Below are 13189 nucleotides of genomic sequence, written 5' to 3'. Positions count from 1 at the left end.
TTCCCCAACTCATTGGTTCTTAATAATCATTTCTCTCATTGCCTTAAGAACAGAGGTGTCGGAGAGGTGGAGCCAAGATGGCGGAGTAGAAGCAAGACCTTCCCGCGGCTCTGGCTTCCACCCTCCCCAATCCATGTAAAAAGGGGACTCTAAACACACTTTGGAGCTGCAGAACCCACATAATGACACAGAGGAGCTAACCTCCTGCTGAGGACAGCCCAGCAGGCTGGCAGGAATCGTCCAGCGCAGCGCTCTGGGAGCCAAGTCCAGCCCCACACCGAGGCTTTAGCCCCAGGGCGGGCCTGACCAGCCACCGGCCAGAGGGACTCCAGATCAGCAGCAGCTGGGGCCGTTTCCAGATTTATCAACACATAGACACAAAGGACAAAGTGAAAGGTTCGAGGCTGGGAAGGCGCGGCAGCGACGCTGGGGACGCAAGCCATAAGGCTCGGCAGCGGCAGCGCGGGGGGAGCAGCCTGGGAAGGCCCGGTGCGGTGGAGGCTGCGGAAGCGGCGGCAGCGGACGCAGGCCGGGAAGGCACAGCGGCCTGTGCAGGAAGGCGTGGCGCGGCTGGTGGATGCAGGCCTGGAAGGGGCCTGATCAATTCGGAGGGCAAGTCTTCCCACCAACCACAAGGTCCACTACCAGGCCTATCATCAAAGGGTTGGGACTGGAAAGAGCAAGGTAAGAAGCAAATACAGGGGCCCCTATACTGGACAGCAAACACTCCTGGGGCTACCACTTCATAGCCCAGAAATCTTTAAAAAAAAAAAAAATAAAGCCCCTTTCAGGACCTCCAAAGACAAGGATGACAGAGTGAACCCCACTTGCTCCAACCCCCCCCCCAACCCTGAAAATATAGTAACTCTTGCCCCAGGGCAAAACCCTCTACAGTAAAGGCTTGGGATCCTAGAGGAAGGGCGTGGCTAGGACACTGCCTCAAAATGGGTAGAAAGCAGACTACAAAGACAAAGACTCTGGAGTCCTACTATCCTCAGAGGGAGGAACCAACCTCAGAGGGAGACAATGTGGATTCCACACCCATAGCTGAGACTTCAACAGGGAATGGATCCCAAGCACAGAAGGCTCTCCTAGATGAGATCAAAAGGAACTTTGAAAGCAAAATGAGAGAGATAGAAGACAAAATGAATCATTCTCTCAAAACGAAAATAGCAGAATTCGAAAAACACTATAATGAGGAAAACATCTCTCTAAAAAGAAAAGTGTATGATATGGAAAAGGAGCTTCAAAAATTAACCAAGGAAAATGATTTGCTAAAAACCAGAATTAAACAAATGGAAACAAATAACTCTATGAGGAACCAAGAATTAGCCAAGCAAAACAACAAAAATGAAAAATTAGAAAAAGAGGTAAAATACCTTAAAGAAAAAATAACTGACCTGGAAAACAGATCCAGGAGAGATAATCTGAGAATCATAGGCCTACCAGAAAATTATGATGAAAAAATGAGCCTGGACAACATTTTCCAAGAGCTTGTTAAGGAAAACTGCCCTGAGATACTAGAACCTGAGGGGAAAATAGAAATCGACAGAATCCACCGGACACCTTCTGTAAGAGATCCCAAACTGAAAAATCCTCGAAATGTTGTGGCCAAACTCCAGAACTACCAGATAAAAGAGAAAAAACTTCAAGTGGCCAGAAAGAAACAATTCAAATATCGAGGGTCCACAGTGAGGATTGCACAGGATTTGTCAGCCTCCATACTGAAAGATCGGAGGCAGTGGAATACTATTTTCAGGAAGGCAAAACAGCTTGGATTACAACCAAGGATCACATACCCAGTGAGACTGAGCATATTCTTCCAGGCAAAGAGATGGTCATTCAATGATATAACAGAGTTCCAGACCTTCTTAATAAAAAAGCCAGAACTCAATGGAAAATTCAACCTCCAATTACGAGAAGCAACAGTGACTTAGAAAGGTAAACAAGGAGAACACACATCATTTTAGAGGGAAAGAGGGGAGGGAGAGGAGCTTTGCATGAGATCTATTCCTGTCATTCTTGATGCGAAGAAAAAATAGCATACCTCATTAAGTATAACGATATCCTACAGGTAGTAGGAGGGGGAAAGGGTTACAAAAGGGGGGTGGGAGTGGTTTGTAGGGAGGGAAGTAGTAAGAGGAAAAGGGGAGGAAAAGGGAGGGGGGCCGAAAAGGGAACACTGAGGGAGGTGGTGGTCAAAAGGAAAACTATTAAGGGGGGGAAGGGAGAAGGGAGGGAAAATACGAACATTAACAGGGGCAGGAATAGGATGAGGGGAAAGAAACAGATAACAATCATAACTGTAAATGTGAATGGAATGAACTCTCCTATAAAACGGAGACGGATAGCAGAATGGATTAGAAATCATAATCCTACAATATGCTGTTTACAAGAAACACATTTGAAACAGAGGGATACACACAAGGTAAAGGTAAAAGGTTGGAGTAAAATATATCATGCCTCAGCTAAAGTAAAAAAAGCAATCCTTATCTCAGATAAAGCAAATGCAAAAATTGACCTAATTAAAAGAGATAAGGAAGGAAACTATATCCTGTTAAAAGGCACCATCGAGAATGAAGCAATATCACTACTTAACATATATGCACCAAGTGGTGTAGCATCCAAATTCCTAGAGGTGAAGGTAAAGGAATTAGAGGAAGAAATAGATAGCAAAACTATACTAGTGGGAGACCTTAATCTCCCCCTATCTGAACTTGATAAATCCAACCTCAAAATAAACAAGAAAGAAGTTAAGGAGGTGAACAGGATTTTAGAGAGGATGGGTATGATAGATCTCTGGAGAAAACTGAATGAGGATAAAAAGGAATATACTTTCTTCTCAGCAGTTCATGGCACATATTCAAAAATTGACCATGTTCTAGGGCATAAAAACCTCACAATTCTATGCAGTAAGGCAGAAATATTAAACGCATCGTTCTCAGATCATGATGCAATAAAGATTATATGCAATAAAGGGCCAGGGAAAGACAGACTAAAAACTAACTGGAAATTAAACAATTTGATCCTAAAGAATGAGTGGGTCAAACAAGAAATTATAGAAACAATCAGTAATTTCATTCAAGAGAATGATAATAATGAGACAACATACCAAAATCTGTGGGATACATTAAAGGCAGTTCTTAGGGGAAGTTTTATATCCCTGAGTGCATACGTGATTAAATTAGAGAAAAGGGAGCTCAACGAATTGGGCATGCAATTAAAAAACCTAGAAAAAGAACAAATTCAAAATCCCCAATTAAATACTAAACTAGAAATATTGAAGACTAAAGGAGAGATTAATAAAATCGAAATCAAGAAAACTATTGAACTAATAAATAAAACCAAGAGCTAGTTTTATGAAAAAACCAACAAAATTGATAGACCCTTAGTCAATATGATAAAAAAAAGAAAGAAAACCAAATTATGAGTATCAAAAATGAAAAGGGTGAATCTACCTCCAATGAAGAGGAAATCAAAACAATAATTAGGAATTATTTTTCCCAATTGTATGCACATAAATTTGACAATCTTAGGGAAATGGATGAATATTTAGAAACATACAAGTTGCCCAGATTAACTGAAGAGGAAGTAAATTACTTAAATAATCCCATCTCAGAAAAAGAAATTGAACAAGCCATCAGTCACCTCCCTAGGAAAAAATCTCCAGGGCCAGATGGATTCACTAGTGAATTCTATCAAACATTTAAAGAACAATTGACTCCAATACTCTACAAATTATTTGGGAAAATTAGTGAAGAAGGAGTCCTACCAAATTCTTTTTATGACACAAATATGGTACTGATACCTAAATCAGGAAGAGATAAAACAGAGAAAGAAAATTATAGACCAATCTCCTTCATGAATATAGATGCAAAAATTCTAAATAAAATACTAGCCAAAAGACTACAGCAACTTTTCTCAAGAATAATACACTTTGATCAGGTAGGATTTATTCCAGGAATGCAAGGATGGTTTAATATTAGGAAAACCATCAGTATAATTGATCATATCAACAATAAAAGTAGCAGAAACCACATGATCATCTCAATAGATGCAAAAAAGGCTTTTGACAAAATACAACATCCATTCCTATTAAAAACATTAGAAAGTATAGGAATAAATGGAGCCTTCCTTAAAATAAGAGGTAGCATCTATTTAAAGCCATCAGCAAGTATATGTAATGGGGAGAAACTGGAAACATTTCCTATAAGATCAGGGGTGAAACAAGGGTGTCCACTATCACCCCTCTTATTCAATCTGGTACTAGAAATGTTAGCAGTAGTAATTAGAGAAGAAAAAGAAATCAAAGGAATCAAGTTAGGCAAAGAAGAGATCAAGCTATCACTCTTTGCAGATGATATGATGATATACTTAGAGAATCCTAGAGAATCAAGTAAAAAACTGCTTGAGACAATAAATAAATTTGGCAAAGTTGCAGGATATAAAATAAACCCACACAAATCCTCGGCATTCCTATATATTTCCAATGAAATTCAACAGCAAGAAGTAGAAAGAGAAATCCCATTTAAAGTTACTGTAGACATTATAAAATATTTGGGAATCTACCTGCCAAAACAAACCCAGGACCTGTATGATCATAACTACAAAACACTTTTCACACAAATAAAGTCAGATCTAACTAATTGGAAAAATATCAATTGCTCATGGCTGGGTCGAGCTAATATAATAAAAATGACAATTTTACCTAAATTAAATTATATATTTAGTGCCATACCAATTAATTTACCAAAAAACTACTTTATAGAGTTAGAAAAAATAGTAACAAAATTCATCTGGAAGAATAAACGGTCCAGAATATCAAGGGAATTAATGAAAAAAAATGCTAGGGAAGGTGGACTAGCTTTACCAGATTTCAATCTGTACTATAAAGCAGCAGTCATCAAAACTACTTGGTACTGGCTTAGGAATAGAGGAGTGGATCAATGGAATAGATTAGGCACACGAGATTCAGAAGTCAACGACTACAGTAATGTATTGTTTGATAAACCCCCAGACCCTGGTTTTTGGGATAAGAACTCACTATTTGACAAAAACTGCTGGGAAAACTGGAATATAGTATGGCAGAAACTGGACATAGACCATTATCTAACACCATATACCAAAATCAAGTCTAAATGGGTTCATGATCTAGGTATAAAGGTTGATACTGTAAGCAGTCTGCTAAAACAAGGAATAGTTTACCTATCAGACTTGTGGAGAGGGAATGACTTTATGATGAAACAGGAATTAGAGAACATTATAAAATGTAAAATGGATAATTTTGACTACATGAAATTGAAAAGTTTCTGTACAAATAAAGCCAATGTAACCAAGATTAAGAGGGAGGTGGGAAATTGGGAAAGAATCTTTACAACCTATGTCTCTGACAAAGGACTCATCTCTAAAATATACAGAGAACTGAGTCAAATTTATAAGAATACAAGTCATTCCCCAATTGATAAATGGTCAAAGGATATGAACAGGCAGTTTTCAGAGAAAGAAATTAAAGCTATCTATAAGCACATGAAGAAATGCTCTAATTCACTATTGATTAGAGAAATGCAAATCAAAACAACTCTGAGGTACCACATCTCACCAGTCAGATTGGCTAAGATGACAAAACAGGAAAATGACACATGCTGGAAAGGATGTGGGCAAACTGGAACACTAATGCATTGTTGGTGGAGCTGTGAACTGATCCAGCCTTTCTGGAGAGCAATCTGGAACTATGCCCAAAGGGCTATAAATACTTTCATACCCTTTGATCCAGCAATACCACTCCTAGGGTTATATCCCAAAGAGATCATAGAAATGGGAGAAAGACCCATATGTACAAAAATGTTTATAGCAGCTCTTTTTGTTGTGGCAAAGAATTGGAAATTAAGGGGTTGTCCATCAATTGGGGAATAGCTGAATAAGTTGTAGTATATGCATGTTATGGAATATTATTGCGCTATAAGAAACGGGGAGCAGGCGGTCTTCATATTTACCTGGAGAGGCTTAGAAGAACTGATGCTGAGTGAGAAGAGTAGAACCAGGAGGAATTTGTACACAATTACGGACACAATGTATGTGTGATGACCAACTTTGATAGACTGGACTCTTCTCAACAATGCAGGGATATAAGTCATTCCCAAAAGACGCATGGGAGAGAAAAACGTGCATCCAGAGAAAGAACTAGAAAGAACTAAATTTATATCTAGGTGGAAGCAAAATACCTGATCTTTTTTGTTCTCTTATTTGATTTTATGTCCTCTATACCATTTTTCATCCCAGCTGGTACAATCTATCCTTATAACCTAACCATTGTATAATGTGAAAGTATCTACAGATCCTATACTTTATTATAAGACGCTATGGGGGGGAGGAGAGGAGGGAAGGGGACAAAATGTGAAATTCAAGGAATTGTGGAATTGAATCCTGTAAATTAAAAGGAAACAAACAAATTAATAAATTAAAGAATTAAAAAAAAAAAGAACAGAGGTGTCAAACACAAGGCCTGGAACACTCTTGTGTGCTTTCAGAACTATATTAAAATCAAATTGGGGGCGGCCATGTAGCACAGAAAGTAAGAGCACTGGCTCCAGTGTCGGGATGACCTAGGGGTAGAATCCTGGGCTCAGACACTTAGCATCCACCCAGAAACAACTGGCCGTGTAACCTTGAGCAAATTACTTAACCCTGATTGCTTAAAAAAACAAATTAAATTGGGAAATATTTGACAAAATAAATAAAAATATAATAAAATATAAATAAAATTACAATTTAAAATATATCAATATGTGACCTGTAGGGATCCTTATGTATGGATCCATGGCAACCATTAATATTTGAGTTTAACACCACTGCCTCAGAGCATTGAGAGGTTAAGTGAATTGCCTAGAGTCACACAGGCTTTAGGTGTCTAAGGCAGGACTTGAATCCTGGTCTTCCTGGCTCAGAAGCTAGCCTTTTGTCCACTATGTCACACTACCTTAATCTGCCTTAATTTTAAGATTAGGAAAAGCACAATTTAAATTCTTGCTTTTTAGTAACAATACCCTTTAACTGGGCTCACATTGCATCCTGAGCCATCCCCAGATGTCCTGATGAATATCTGGCCACTAGACCCAGATAGTTCTGGAGGAGAAAATGAGACTGGTGGCCTTGCACAGCCCTCCCTCACTAAAATCAAAGTCAACTGCAAGTCATGTCATCATCTCCCTTATGTCATGGTCGTCTTTGAAAACAAAGGTCAAATATAACAATCCCTTAACTGGACAGCTAGGTGGTGAAGTGGATACAGCACTAGGCCGAGCATCAGGAATACTTCATCTTTCTGAGTTCAAATATAGTGTCAGACACTTCCTAGCTGTGTTACCCTGGTCAAGTCACTTAACTCTGTTTCCTCATTTGTAAAATGAGAAGGAAATGGCAAATTACTCCAGTCTCTTTGTCAAGAAAACCCCCAATGGGGTCATGAAGGGTCAGATGTGACTGAAAAAAGAATGCCTAAAATGACTCCTTAAGCATTTGCCATGGATCCTAATTCTGTTTTTTCAGCTGAGGCGTGAGAACCTTCAAGGTAGCTGTGCATAATTTTACTGTGAATCTATCTCTTTTTGTAAATCTTTTGCCAATACCATTTAAAATAACTCCGAAAGCCATCTGATGTTATTTCAGTAGTGTTCTTCTTCTCGATGATGTCAATATCCTATTATGCAATACTTTTAGCACAGCTGTTGCTTCAACAGGTCAAAATTTTATTCTAAATGAATCTAAAGCTGGGAGGGATTTTAGAGTTACTGTTAGCCTGATCTTGTCATTTTGCAAATGAAAAGTGAGCATTTTCCCTGGAAGGGGAACATGGTTAAAGGTTACACAGGTATTAAGCAGCAGGTCAATGAATGTGTCTTGTTCAAAGGTGTCGTCCTGAATCTCTAAGAAAAGCTACAAAATCTGTGTCAGGGATCTAACTACCACAGTACAGATGGGACTGTGATAAACCTAAGCAGATGGGAAGTGGACCTTGTCTACAAGGCACAGTGTGTAGGTGGGTTTGAGATATAAGAGTGGTCCTTTGTTTATATCATCTTTCTATACATGATCAATACCTAATAGGTATTTTAATATGGGAAAATAAAATCTTGTATTTGGAACTGGAAAGGACTTTAAAGATCATCTTTTCTCATTTTACACATGGGGAAAATGAGGCCTTGAGAAGCTGTGATTTGCCCATGGACACAGAAGGAGTAAGTATCAGAGCCATGGTTAAAACTTAGGCTCTCTTTAACTTCTAATCCAACACTTTTTCCTACTATTCACAATATCTCTTCGATTGTTTTTTCTATTTTACAGATATGAAAAGAGATTACTATACTTATACATGGTCACACTAAGTAAGTCAAGTATTAGTTAGTGTAATGGATATAATACTGGACCTGGAGTCAGGAAGACCTGAGTTCAAATGTGACCTCACAAGTTAGCTGTGTGACCCTGGGCAAGTCACTTAACACTTATATGTCTTCATTTCCTTATCTGTAAAATGGAGATAATAATAGCGTCTACCTCTCAGGATTGTGACTTGTTAAAATAACGTTTGTTAAAAAAAATTGTGAACCTAACGTACATTATTGTCATCTTTTAAAAAAACAGCAATTAGGGTTAAATGACTTACCCGGGGTCACAGAGTTAATAAGTATCTGATTCCAGATTTGAACTCAGGTCTTCCTGACTCCAGGGCTGGTACTCTATCTACTATACCACATTATTATCTTTGTCATTGAAATTCAAAGCCAGGTCCTTTGACTCTAGGCCTAGTGCTCTTTTTATTATGTCATTTATTGTTATTCAGTTTTTTCAGTAGTGTTCCACTCTTCGTGACCCTATTTGAGGTTTTCTTGGCAAAGATACTGGAGCGGTTGGCTATTTCCTTTTCAAGCTCATTTTGCAGGTGAGGAAACTGAGGCAAACAAGGGAAAGTAACTTGCCCATGGTCACATAGCTAGTAAATGTCTGAGGACAGATTTGAACTGAGGTTTTCCTGACTCCAGGGCTAGCACTCTGTCTATTGCACAACCTAGGTGCCCTCCCTAGACCATAGTGCCTTTCATATCTCCCCCATTGATACCTAGAATAAATGTATGTTTTGACCAGACCTGTGATTTCATTGGCATAGAGAACCTGGTGAGAAAGTTTCCTGTACCAGTGAAGACCAGCACATACTCTACAATTTATAGTATTACATTTTTGTTTTGCAAATTGAGAGATGACTTTCCCAAGGTCACTTGTTCAGTAAGTGTAGAGACAGGGCTTTAACTCAGGTCTTCCTGACTCCAAGGACAGCTCTCTGACCACTGGGCAACTCAGCCAAGGTAAGCTCTCACATTCTCAATGAAGACCCTTCCTTCCCCCATTCTCATCCCAAACTGATTCTTTCCTTCTTTGCATTTCTAGTCTATTTCCATGCAATTTGACATAATTATTTACTGCTATACATTGGCCTCTTATTGTTTCCTGTGTGATAGATACATCTTCTCTTCCCAAGTGGATTGAAAGCTTCTCTAGGGAAGGCACTGTCTTCTCCTTCTTTGGTTATCTTCATCATCCCTTGCACTTTGTAGAAAACATAGCAGATATTTAAATGTTAGCTTGTTGACTAGGCCAGAACCTTATCTGATAGATATCTTCTAGTGTGGATTTTTAGTGAGTAGAATAAAATGAAGGGTTATTAAGAAAAAAAATCAACCCAGGGTGGAGAGGAAGACTTATTGTTTTTTAGAATTCTTAGCAAATACAATTTTCTACTCTACTGAATGTAGACTGGGAGGGAGGGGGATATTTTTCCAAATGATCAGAGAAATATATCTGATTCTTTACTGTTGTCTCAAGGCTATAAAGCTTGCTGTTCTCAAACAAGAGTCAATGCCTAAAGCACTTGACTGTTGTTATCAGAATCTACCCTTTTTTAAAAGTCCTTTTAACTAGTATTATTTATCAAATGGGGAAATGAAGATACAGGAGTAGTAAAAAGTCCTTTGTTGGGATGAGGAACACCCAGGAAGAAACTGATTGTTCCTTTCTACTCCTGTTCCACCATTCTTCTCCCAATCTCCCCTCTATGGGAGCTGCAGGGTTTTAAACTTAAAGGTGTTTCTTAGCACCCTTGGAATTGAAGTAAACAAAGGGACCCCAACCATTTTTGGAGGAAGACCTATTTTTAATGTCACAAAACATGAAGGCAAGAGTATATTTGCTGATTATACCAGTCTGGTTTTGAGACTAGAATGGGACGTGACAGGGCAAGACATTAAATGGAGCAGGGAATATTGATATTGCAAATCACTGAAGTGAGAGGCAAGTAGTAGTGGCTATCTATAAGTAGGGGAGGGAGAGAAGGGAGTAGACCTTCTCAGTCATGCCTTGATCCATGTTAGAAATGCCTTGGGAAGGGAGAGTAGAGCTGCCTTCATTTGCCAACCTCATAAATTCAATACAAATAAACTGATCACAATTAATCAACTGGCAAATCCTAAAATAAAATAATTAGCAATTCTACATATTATACTCATTACATTTCTTTTAAAAATTTTATTTTTTATTGATATCATCCCACACCCCTAGAATCCCTTATAACCAAGATTAAAAAAGAAAGAGAAATATGTCATTCAACATATGCTATATTACATACCCATAGGTTCCCACTTTTCATATTTATATATTAAAGATGCTTTTTTTTTGTGCATGAGTAAATGGAGGTGTGGTATATAATTTTTTTCATTTAATATTTATTTTCTCACCAGGTCTAATGGAGAAAACAAAAACTCATCCTGTCTTTGAGCTGTAGAGCTGAAAATATAACAGTATTTCTAGAGTCTTCCATCTTAATCAATTATAAAAAGTGGGAAATGATAAGCCAAACACTTGTGCTGTGTAGGGGAAAGAGCACTGAACTTAAAGTCAGGTGACTTATTTTCTTATTTTAAAAAACTTTTTATTGATATCTTTTATTTTTATCTGACATTGATTTCCTAATGTATTCTCTCCCTCTCCAGCAAGCCATCTCTTGTAATAAAGAATAAAAAATAAAGACAAAAAGCAACAGATGAGCAAAATCCAACAAATACATTATCTCATTGTGTTCATAATATCATCGATTGAGAGCTGGAAGGGACTTTAAGGGTTATGGGATTTAAAGATCTTCCATGCCCCATTGGACTTGCTGACATAGCAGGAAGGGGTGGAGCAAGAGGAAGCGGAAGCCAAACTAGAGTTCCTGCGGTGGCTGGCGGTGGTGGCGATGGAGGCAGCAGCAGCAGAGGCAGCGGCAGTGCGAAGCCCTTTTTGAGTTAGCCAGAATTTCTGCTAAGGACTCCTGCTGAGGACTGCCAGGGGCTGGAGCTGCTGGGAGTGTGCTTCCCGGACGCTGGGTGGTTGCTGTGAGTGGGCAGAGGAGGACCTTTGCCTGAGGTAGCCTGTTCTGTTTTAAAGGCTTTAGAATGTGGGTGCTTTCTACTTTATCTACCTGTGCCAATGTCATAACTACTCTGATGGCTTTCACTTTCTGGTTTTGGGACTCAGTCTTTTGGTATCAATTAATTTTCTAGTTTATTCCCTGTAATGTAATGCCAAGGAAAGGCAACTTTCCAAGGTTTAGAATACCAGCATAGGTGCTCTCCATTTTATTCAGTGACAAACCAAGAACAGAGAAGATCAAAACATGACATCATTCCAAATACAGCATTTACTAAGTGTGATTAAATAATCTCTAAGTACTACCCCACCCCAGGACCTTCCAATCATTCAATCAATTACAAAGTCCCATTCTAAATACTACTCCACCCCTAGGCTGTACCTTCATTTAGTCCACCACAAAGCCCCTCTTCTCAAATGGAGATTAGTTTCCAAACATAAGTAGTACATTAATTTGTTTAACCATAGAACACAAAAAGGTCAAAAGTTCCCCACCCCTGGATCACAATTGAATCTACCCCAGAGTTACATCAAGTTTAAGCACAGCACTTAATACCCAAATGGAGGTCTTTTCTTCATCTTGACACTAGGCAAGTTCTCAGCAATCTTAGTTCCTAGGGAGACAAGGCTTAGCAAGGCCACAAGATACATTGCCAGTCCCTTCATTAATTCATCCTCTGTAGAACAGTCCTAGAACCCCTGAAAACATTAGCAAAACCCTCTCCCAGGATTTCTGTAAACATATAACAAGAAAATCCTTCTTCAGGGCTTCTGAACCAACAGAAAGGTTCCCAGACCCCTGCAACAACAGCACTGTCCTTCACCAGTGGACAGTAGTCACTCTGTCTGCAGGACAGTCTCCAGACCCCTGCAACAACAGCACTGTCCTTCACCAGTGGACAGTATTCACTCTCTGTCTGCAGGACAGTCTCAGGGCTTCTTTGCCAACAGCCAGGTTCCAGGACTTCTTCAACAGGACTGTCTTTCACCAGTGGACAAATCTGGCAAAAGAACATCAAAACAGACAGACAAAGTACCAGCAAAACAGCCATGTCTCCTCAGTCCTTGGCAGCTCAGGGGGCCGGTCTCAAAAGTCCAGGGCGATTCAAAGTGGCCCCCAGTAATTCTCTCAGTCTCTCCCTGCCTCCACGAGGGTTCTGCTTCCAAAAAGTTCTTCTGCCTCTCTCTTGTCTCTCCAAATCTACGTCACCAGCTCCTCCCAGTTTGGGACTCTCTTTTTACATCAACAAGTCCATCCCACAGGTGGGATTAACAAGCTCTGGGTTTTAACACAATCAATTTGAAAACCAAGCCAATACAGAGGAATCTTTATATTCCATTACTATCACATTCCCCCATATGGCAAGCATGATGTATTTTGTGATGGATAATTATATCAGCATATCTGTAATCTCCATAGGCATTGTGAATATGGCATTGCTGATACAGGGACTTTAGAGGCTATCTGAACCAGCTGCTTCACTTTACAGATGAGGAAACTGAGGCCCAGATATGTAAAGTGACTTGCCTAAGTATTCCTTCTGAAGACAAGATTTGAATCCAAGGTCTCTGACTCTAGAGTCTGTGCTCTTTCCATTCTATTATACTGCCTTATTCCATACCCATAGTCTCTCTTTTCTCTCCTTTGTTATCCTTTCCTCTTCCTTCCTTCCTTCCCTTCCCTCCTTTCCTTTCCCCCTCCTTCCTTCTTTCCTTCCTCCCTCCCTCCCTTCCT

Source organism: Petaurus breviceps, unplaced genomic scaffold, assembly GCF_028583685.1.
Source record: "Petaurus breviceps papuanus isolate PSGF00001 unplaced genomic scaffold, PetGlider_PUasm1.0 189, whole genome shotgun sequence".
Lineage (NCBI taxonomy): Eukaryota > Metazoa > Chordata > Mammalia > Diprotodontia > Petauridae > Petaurus > Petaurus breviceps.
The sequence above is the reverse complement of the archived record's forward strand: the minus strand, read 5'-3'. Positions refer to the sequence as shown.